Source organism: Centroberyx gerrardi, chromosome 18, assembly GCF_048128805.1.
Source record: "Centroberyx gerrardi isolate f3 chromosome 18, fCenGer3.hap1.cur.20231027, whole genome shotgun sequence".
Lineage (NCBI taxonomy): Eukaryota > Metazoa > Chordata > Actinopteri > Beryciformes > Berycidae > Centroberyx > Centroberyx gerrardi.
In genome coordinates, this window is record NC_136014.1 from 20,593,318 (window position 1) to 20,604,024 (window position 10,707).

General features: G+C 38.4%; 1 long non-coding RNA gene across 1 annotated transcript; it reads right to left on the reverse strand.

Annotated features, from left to right (window-relative positions):
• Nucleotides 1-442: 442 nt before the first annotated feature.
• Nucleotides 443-3,498, reverse strand: LOC144542744 (uncharacterized). The gene is made up of 5 exons (XR_013507431.1): nt 3,364-3,498; nt 1,853-1,963; nt 1,186-1,237; nt 803-946; nt 443-612 (listed from the first exon to the last, which is right to left on the reverse strand). It is a non-coding gene; the product is annotated as an uncharacterized LOC144542744 (long non-coding RNA).
• Nucleotides 3,499-10,707: the final 7,209 nt, after the last annotated feature.

Genomic DNA, 10,707 nt, shown 5'->3' on the forward strand with positions numbered 1-10,707 from the left:
GCCTTATCAACTCAAACCAAACCAAACGAACAGGAACAAACGATTGATCCCCATGACCAACAGGAGCTGCAGCAGGATTACATATAATACATGAATAAAGAAATTTGCTAACTATTGAGAATTTAACCATCATGCCAGCAATCGTTTTGTTAGAGAAAATGTTGACTTTTCCAAACGGTGTAAATGTCATTGTGGAGCATTGCGTTTTATGTATTTCATGTTCTATGTTTTTCTACGTGGAAGGTTTTATGTACATTGTATTTCTTGTATTTCGTGTTCTATGTTTATGTACATTGTATTTTATGTATTTTCACCTGGCTGCAAGAAGAATCTCCCCTTGGGGAAAAGTTGAATTGAATTGAATTGAATTGAAAGAGAAGTGGTGAGCAATCTTCTTTCTTTGCTGCACTGCAAACGCCATACTAGGCCTACCTGTTGTTGTTGTGTTGGTGTATGGCTGACAGTACTGGCCATCTGCTGGAAGGGCATTGATGCATCCACACGTGTCGCCAGTGATCTCATCGCAGGCTCCGTGGTTAATGCAGTTATCGTATGACCAAGCAAACTGCTCCTCGCATCTGCACTGGAATCCAGTCGCATTTGGATAACATACTATGCAAAAAAGTGGCACACACTGAAATGTTGAAATTAAATTACATCTTTTGAGGCACGGCATACAATGGGCTAAAAACAAGGAAGCCTAATTCGATTTTTTTAACAAAGTAGACTGTAACTGTGAGAGCTTTAAATTGGAAATCCACCATAAAACAAAATCTGTGTCATCTTTTAAGGCATGGCGTACCTGTTGTGGTGTTAATGCTGGTAATTTCAACAGTGTTGTTGATTTGTAAAGGAAGACTGAGTGTATTCAGCAGCGTTCGGAGAGGTGCCAGGTCAGATATATTTACAACAACTTCGAGGACATAATCAGAGGAGTTCAAGAGAGCTGTGAAGACATGAAACACAGGCACAGCAAATTACCAGTACAGCAAATCATATTGACACATTTTCAATGACAAAAATGATATTTCTGGTTTCCATTTCACTGGAAACCAGAAATACTTTTGTTTGCAAAAACAATAGACAGGAACTTCCCTCGGTGTGATTAGTGTACCTACCTTTTGTACTCACTACCACAGTTGATACTAGCACTGAATTCAGCTCAAAAAGCAAAATTTGACTCACCCTCTCTTTTTTCTCTGGCATGCATGTGTGATACTTGCGCACCTGTCGATTTCTGGAAAAGGTTGATCTCATTAATTACTCATTAATTACATCAGTTTTTCTCAATCAAGTACAGGTAAAAGAATTCGGTAACACTTTACAATAAGGGTACATTAATTAAGGGTTAGTTCATGCTTAATAAGCATGAACTAACCCTTAATTAACAGTTAACTAATGTGTCTGGTAATCATTTACTAATGGTGTTCATGTTAACTAAGGTATTCATTTATACATTATTTAATAGTCATCTTTATAAACTATTAAATAATGTATAAATTAATACCTTAGTTAGTGCTTATTAAGCATTAAGCATTAGTTAATGCTTACTAATGCTTGCATTAGTTAATGCTTATTAAGCATTAACTAACCCTTAATTAATGTACCCTTATTGTAAAGTGTTACCAAGAATTCATTATCCAATGTCTCTTTGTTGGTTCTTTACCAACATCAAACATGGCCTACAGTAATATACGGCATATGAAATGAGAATTACTGCCTGTTACACACTTTCATAACACTATATACTGTGTTGAGTGTGTGTTGAGTGGACTCCACTGTGAAAAAGATCTTCTGCACACTTGCGGATAACAGTGCATGCTAAAAATTATTGTACCTGTCACCCTCTTACCTCAAAGAATACATTTAGAGACTGGCTGTATCCCAGTTTCTCCAGACTGCTGTATATCAACAGAAGAACAACCAGGCATCCTGCTGCCTTTGGTAATGCCATCACTGAAGACTGGAGACAAAACACAATTAGCACACTGGACTTTACAACTAAATCACTCAAAAACAATGGAAAAGTCTCCCTTTTGTTTGGATAACAGCATACATGCTTGAAGATGACAGAGCTACTTTAGGTGCTTGAAACTACAAGGTGTGGTGGCAGTTTCAGGAAAGAATTACAGTACCATCAGATTTCTTTGGAACGCTACCAGGAAGTAAACAACAGTCCCGCGGATTGGTATGTACAGTAGATTTGTGGTTGTCAGTCAAATTTGCATGTTGGCATATGTATTACGTGAATCTATGCATCTCTATTGTTCAGCATACAGTATCTGGGGGTAACAAAAACGTATGCCTTATATACGATTGGCCTTTTTACATGCATCAAGGCCATACTAGCGCCTATCAGTAGAAAACATAGCCTCTAGCGTAAAGCTATGCGCTGTAAAATGTAGGTAACATATCAAATTACAGGCCACTAATTTACTGTCTTTATCTATGTGTCTGTATACACTGAATGTATAAGATATTAGGGACATCTTCCAGATATTGAGTTGCACAATCCACATCTCAATTGTCTCAAAGCTTAAAAATCCTTTTCTAACTCGTCTGCTTCTCTTTATCTGCAGCTCCTCCTTTGTGATTGGTCTGGATTTAATGAGGGAAATCAAATCAAAAGTATAATGCCTTTTACCTGGATTCACCTCATCAGTGTACTAAGCATCCCAAATTTTGTACATTCAGTGTATGAATAATTCAATAACCTATGATATTATGACACTAAATAATCAATCCTTTATGTCTCCTTACATGTTTGAGATTAACGAACCGGTAACAACTTATGAGTTATTGAGTTGTTTAGTCTTATAACTGCCTTCTGACATAAAGTATCCACTCATTATTATGTCATTTGAGTTTCTTTACAAGTAAACAAATCAATAATTACTAGTAACCTAAAATGTGACATGTAAAATGGCCAAGATATTAAACTTTGAGAACTTAAAAGGGACAATCCTCTCTAACAGAAATCCCAAATGTTATTTTACAATCTTGAACCTTACAGTCCAGATTTGTGAGCATGAGTAAGTTTCTCACAAAGCTATGAACCATGATTTAGAGCCTTGGTTCCCTTTGTTCTGGTAATGGCAGAGATTTGTTAACAGATACTGACTGTCTGTGATCATAGGAGTAACATGAATTTTGTTGACTTTAAACTGGAAAGGATAATTTGAATATTTATCTTGCCATTACATTTAATCTACATGAAACCCTTTCATTAAACTCATTAAACTAAAAACAAGCCTGTTTTTCTTAGTTCCTGAGAAGTTGACACTTTGCAGATGCACGGTTTTTACACAACAGTGACTATATATTAGATAAAATTCATGTATAAAAACGCAGATAGTATTTTACCCCTCTTTGTCTTCTGGCTTCCACAAAGGACTCTTGTTGTCAGGGTGGCACAATCATGTTACTGTGCATCTCCAGATATGCAGACCAATAATCAACCATGGCAAATAAGGCATTATTTGACTTCCTTGAATACACTTTCTGAGTCAGACACCTGTTTGACAAGTTAAGAGATACTTCCTTGTCATAACTGTGATGGGCCGGGCCAACAGTAGAGCACTGGTATGTAATTAGACAAATTCATATGCCATTTCAGAGTCAAGGGTGTTTTCCACCTCAGCAGGAGTGACATTTGAGATTATCCGGTGCTGTCTTTGTATTTCCCCCAAGCCAGTTACGATTAAGTTGTAGGTTTATTTCACACTAAACATAAAACAAATACAGACTATGCAATTAAATTATACAGGAGAGTTAAAACAATATGAGCTTCAAGAGAAACCACCGTCAGAAGCACTCCTGTCTGTTCAATTCAAGGAGAGAGAGAACTCAGCACTGGATGTGTTTGCACTGACATTGACCCCGTTGACCCCGGTGACTGGTGATGCAGCACATGGAATTGTCATCAAGTCATTAAGATGTACTCAAGCATCACCCAGCTCTCAAGATTACATCTCATCCTTAGAAATGATGTCAACAACACCCATAAATGTGCATTGTACATTATGGTTGAACGGTAAGTGAGCTATGAAAACAGAACCAAGCACTTTACATGGCGCCAAATGGTGCGCATAGACTCTTACACAAATATATTCATGCAAAAATATTAGCAGATTTGTTTGATGGGCTTAAAAAAATCTAGATGCAGACATATTTTCGCACAATGTCAAATTGCACAGATAAATGTTTTAAAAAGTTAACATTTATTTAGCAGGCTTAAATTAGACTTTATTTTCCAAATGGAGGCCTAACTCTAACTGGCGAACCTGTGTATCTGGTGAACCTCTGTAATTTTCCATTTGTTATTTATTTCCATTTCCAAGTCTGACCATTTGTTTTTGTTTTTTTAACAAAAATCAGTTCAAAAATCAGTTTCTAGATCTACAGTAGCTGTGATTCATAGAGGCTTTTGAGTCATGATGGGGGAGAAATAAGACGTATGGTTAAATAAGTTGTAGATTTAATGAACGTTATAAAACAAATTGTTCCCATCTTCGCTTCAGATTGGCTGAGTCATGTTTGAAGCCGTTGTAATACCATTGTAATACCTGATAAATGCACACCTGTGACCACATAACAGTATATTTACATATCCATGTGCTCATACTGGTACTAGAACCAAATTATTGGTGGAAGAATAAGATTTAAGTATTATTATATTTTATCATTAGTGATTAAAAATATTATTATATGGAATATGAATGCCTATTAGCTGTTCTAAAATTTGTGTAAAGCATGGCCTCTTGTGGCTTATTGCTCATTTTATGGTCTCATGCCCTTTATCCTTTGCTTGGTGTCCAGCTCCCATGAATCGCAGTCTTTAGCACTTTTTGAATTTGCACGGTGATTCATAAGGGTCTGGACGCAAGCCTATCCACTGGCAGTTATTTCAGACAGATACTGTCCGACAAACCACATTGGATGGTCGATGTAGGCGGGACAAACCTACTTATGACGAGCGTTACAGAGCAAGACAACAACTACCAAAATGGCAGCGCTGGCAAAGGAATTTGATGATACCAAGCTAGATTTAGTGATTTCATCAGTCCTTAAAAAACGTAATGGCATCGACAAATTAAAACAAGAACAATCAGCATGTTTAAAAGCTCGGAAGTGAACGATGCCATGATCGTTATTTGCTCTGACGCGTTTCCAGATTATGTCAATCTGCTTTGGTACTGTGATTGGTCAAAGATTTTGATAACTGACACCAACCAATCGGTTGGGGCGAGAAATGACGTCAGTGAATCTGTCGTGGATAGGCTTATGTCCAGACTGATATGAATTGCCATGCAAATTCAAAAAGTGCTAAAGACTGAGATTCATGGGGGCTGGTCCTCCTGCAGATCGGCCATGCAGCATTGGCACACAACAGGCCGAACAATATTATTTCACCTGATTATCTGTCAACAAGTATCATGGATGTCATCCAAAGATATTATCATTCTAGAAAGGACCACAGTTTCATCTTAGGATGGGTTTCTCTCCAAGTTCAAACCCACAGTTCCTGTGCCAGCCATCATAATATACTATACAGCCACGCTACTGATCAGGCAAATTCAGTTTCATACTTTTTATATTCATGATTAATTTTAGTTTATTGGACCGTCACCACCAGTTTGTTGTGGGGGCAAAAATGGAGAATTATGGTTGACAGCTGACAGCAGGCTCTCATTAGCTCTGTCATCATCTTTATTGTGGTTCTGTTAACTGCTGTAGGCAACTTACTTGTCTCTGTTGAGAAAATGTGACTGTGCTGTTTGTGTCAGTTGCGTCACTCAAGGGGACGGGAGGGTGGTGGTTGGGGCCTGTGTCAGAGACCTGTCAATGTTGTTGCAATTCCTACTGGTCGCCAATAGGGGTCGACAGAAATCATACATTACATAATGGGCCTTTAAACATGACTTCACTTAAGAACTATTTCTCTTCAGATGCATAACGAGGGAGTTTAACATTTAATTTGGCCTGTGTTTTTGTGTTTTCAGTGTTTTCAATACCTCTGAACTTCAGCACTGAAATATTTCATTCTTATACAGTATGACAGTGTGGTTTGCACCAGCCAACATTCACTATAGTCTCACAGCCAGAAACATTGACCTGCCCACTATTCTGTGATTTCGCAGTAGTAAGTAAGTAGGTAGTAAGTTTCTCTGTGGATAAGGGTCAATTTCTGGTTTTGGACTAAGGTCGTTGCTATAATATAAATCTCATATGGATGTAAAACCCAGAAGCAGTGAAACAGTGAAATTTTTTGAATTCTTAATTTGAGTGCTGTTCCTATTTAAATTGTTGAGTGGGTACATTTTGGGCACTGCCACGTGAAACAAATGCAAGCACTTCAAACTGATTGAACCATCAATCAATATTCTGAGTAGATATTCACTAATGACAAAGTACTCTCTCCAACTTCTTGTTTGTTCCTTGTGCCTCATTAAGTGAGGCACTATGGTGGTTACCAAAGTGAACATTATGTTGTTGTTTAGGCCATTAGATGGCCTTGATTTTGTTTTGCATCATTAGGTTTGTTATTGTTGAAAACAATGAGGTCCCAGGTTGAGGAGGTGAGATGAGGCAGGCAGGGTGTGTGTGTGTGTGTGTGTGTGTGTGTAGATGTGTGTGAGTGTGTGTGTGTCAAAGGCAGCTCAGGGACCAAAACACCACAACATCCATTCACACCTCTAATTGAAGGCTGTTGAAATGCAACACATTATTGCATGAGACGGTAAAAGAAAGTTACTGTATGAGAAAGTTAAATAGGCTACAGAAGTTTAATAGGCTACAGAATTTGCAAAAATTATAGTGGAATTAGAGGTGGGGGGGAGTTTGGTAATAATGAAATCTGAACAGGTGTCCCACTGGAGGGAAGGTATTTGTATTATTTAATATTAGGTATTCTATGATTAGCAAAATTGGGAGCGAGACAGGAATCAGTTACAGAACTTGCAAATAAAATAACATTAAGCTTCCTACAGTCATTTCAATGAAAAACCCTGTATTCTGCCCCTTGCCTCAGCTTCTTTAATATGTAGGTCAACATGCCCCTAAAACACTAAATTTGTTGTTCTTGGTTATTTATTGGACTATGGTCTTCGTCTGTTTATTTGGTTGTTTATTTTTTCATTCATTCATTCATTCATTCATTCATTCATTCATTCATTCATTCATCTGTCACACACAGTGTCTTAGACACCACTAATGAAGTTTTGACAAAACTTGGGGGACTGGGAATGATACATCTCACCACTGTGTTTCTGCATTTTCCAAATTATGCTTACCAACCCAATGTGTCACCTGTGAAATGTCAGACATCACTGATGTTGACAATGACATTTTCAAAATTATACTAATTGATTGGACTTGACCTGACGTGTGTGTGTGTGTGTGTGTGTGTGTGTGTGTGTGTGTGTGTGTGTGTGTGTGTGTGTGTGTGTGTGTGTGTGTGTAAGTTTTGGTGAAGGCATGTACATCCAATCCAGCTATTTTAGGAGACAAGGGACAGGTTAGAGGTAAATTCTACTGGAGTATCAACTCAACTCTCAACTCAACTCAACTTTATTTATATAGCACTTTACACACAACACAGTTGATCCAAAGTGCTTTACAACACACACAGAGGAAAACAAAACAAAAGAAGGAGACAAACACAATAGAAGAGGAGAAAAGATCAGAGTGATGATAAATAATAATGATAATAATAATAATAATAGTAAAGGCACATGGTCACACAGAGCCCAAAGTGACAACACAGACCTACAGAGACTCCAGGAGAAATACCTGAGCTGGTTAAGTTAAGTTAGGCACAGTTAAAAGCTAGTGAGTAGAAGTATGTTTTAAGATGACTCTTGAAGATCTCAATAGTGGGGGAGAATCGGATGGTGGGAGGAAGAGAATTCCATAGTTTTGGGGCAGCGATAGAGAAGGCCCTGTCCCCATAACACTTAGTCCTGGATCTCGGGACAGACAGAAGTCTTTGGTCAGACGATCTCAGTACTCTGACAGTGTGATATGGGGACAGGAGTTCTGTAATGTAAGAGGGGGCGAAACCATTTAACACCTTGTAAACAAACATCAGGATTTTAAAATCAATTCTGTATCAGAGAATGCCGAACAAGGCGAGCAGAAACATGGATTCTAGTGTGCAAGCGACGAGGGGAGAGACGGATGAAGAGTGCTGATGCAACAGGAAAGGAGATCGGCAGTGAGGGGAAGACGACCAGGAGGGTCAATGTATATTCTGGCAGAACATTTTCTGTTTAAGTCTCGCAAATAATCACCCAAACTGTTTACCAAGACAAGCACGGCAATTGGCATATGACACAGTCACAAACATTTGCCATCGGCAACTTTGATCAGAAAATTGGAATAGGACATATGAACCCGATCTGGGAGGATAGAGTTTACAAGTAAAATCCAAGTTCAGACTATAGGCCTACCTGATGCAGTAAACATAAACAGTAGACTAACTAACCAATAAATTGAAGTATAGGCATATAGCTATTTTCCTATGGATTCTTGCCAGAAAACACACATTTAGCTAATGTTTTCTTGCTTTTATTAAAGCTGATTGTAGCTCATACGTGAGACAAAAGACAATTAATATTATTAACAGTAGTGGTAGTAGTAATGTATTGTACTGATTGATTGAATGATTGATTGATTGATTGATTGATTGATTGATTGATTGATGTAGCTTGTGTCATGTAACCAGAAGTACGGAAGTACGCCACTACTTGATCTGGGCCGGGCGGGTAATTTTGAATATTTAAAAACATGACGAGCTTGGGACCATAATAATAATAATTATCCTAAATTAACCTCTTGTTAACTTCACAGTTTTGGCGAGAAGTTGGATTGTGGTCCCATTGACTTGAATGTAGTTGGGCTGGGTTTGGAGTCTTTATGGAGCCAGCCTCTAGCGGACGTTAGAGGAATTGTCACCTGCCGGCACTTCCACATTGGCTTCAAAGTTCACCCGTGGATTTGGCCGCTTGCACAAGACAAGGAAACAATAATAAAGCCTATAGTATCACTTGAAGTCATCTGTAGTCAGCAACAATGGGCCATGTGCAAGGGTGTCACTTTGTGTTGGAAAGTGGTGGGGACATAAGGGCTCAGATGAAAAAAAAATGTTTAAACGGTCTTCAGCATATGTGATTTTAGGCTATGTAATGGGGGGATCGGTATGAGGTCAGAGTAGATAATTACGACGAGAAAAAAATTGCATAACGGCGCATCAAAAGGGCATAGTCTAGGCTACTACAGAGTCAACAATACGAAAATACTCAGCATAAAACGCACAACGTCGACCGCACAAGTACAGTCATCCATATGCATCACATCCACAGCTGCAACACCATGTCAAGAATTTGTTAAAGTTACTGATCGGCGCATGCACGTTTTTGGGTCATTTTAGAATCAGTAGGCTAGGGGGGATTTTTTTTTTTTTAGTTTATGTTACTTTTTTTGGACAATGTGCATTTGTTTCTTCTATATTTACATTGCATTGTATGTTTTCTTACTGTGCAAATAAACCTTTCTCAAAGCGTTTTCATTTGTTAGTTAACATTTCTTGGTGCAAGCTATTTTTCAGAACATTTTGAACAAATTATGCTTTTAAAAAATGATGGGGACAAAATCGGTCCCCAGCGTCCCCAGTGTAAATGACACCTATGGCCATGTGTACATTAAGGCCCCACAGTGTAGAATTAACCTATACTCGTCAGGAACCACATAAAGTCACTCTGCAGTATGTAACAATGCAGCACAATTATAAAAGGCTCTATATAGTATAAAGGCCTCACAAGAAGCAGCTTTTGGGAGCTGGGAGTTACAGCTAATGGTACCACACTGATGACCCCGACCCTTCAGAGTAAAGGTTCCTCAGCAATATACCAAAACCTGTGAGAGAGAAGGGGTGCGGACGATACTTTGCGGGTTACGAAGTGACTTCTGGATGACAGAGAAGTTTATACTTTGTCTAAAACATTTTATTTAACCTCACAGGTTTTGGTATATTGCCGAGGAGGAAGTTCAAATTTCATTATTACCCAGCTTCCCCCCCACCTCCACTTCCACTATAATTCTGTAGCCTATTAAACTTCTATCCACTTTCTCATACAGTAACTTTCTTTTACTGTCTCATGCAATATTTTTTTGCATTTCAACAGCCTTCAATTAGAGGTGTGAATGGATGTTGTGGTTTTTTGGTCCCTGAGCTGCCTCTTGACACACACACACACACACACACACACACACACACACACACACACACACACACACACATGCACAAGTGGCTTTATGTCCCTCTGCACCTCCTCTGTAGCACCCTCAGCAGCACAGAACAACAAACTTCTGATTATGGGGACTAAAGGCCCTGAAACTTAAATCAAAGTGAACTTATGTGACTGCTACATTTGACATTGAGATACTCTTGGAAAAAATAGGTTAATTTAACATATCTGAGCATTATCTAATCATTGTTTATTGTAATTTACCACAAAAGTGACTTCATGTGGCTTCTAATGTTATTCTTGTCTGGCACTGGACCAACATTGATTAATTACTGTCATGCTGGTCTTAACATTTGACCATCTTTGATTCAGTCAAGATATGGAGTTTTTATTTAAGTTGTATTATATTGTAAAGACACTTACCCGCAAGCGACCGCATATGACATAGATGTACATATAT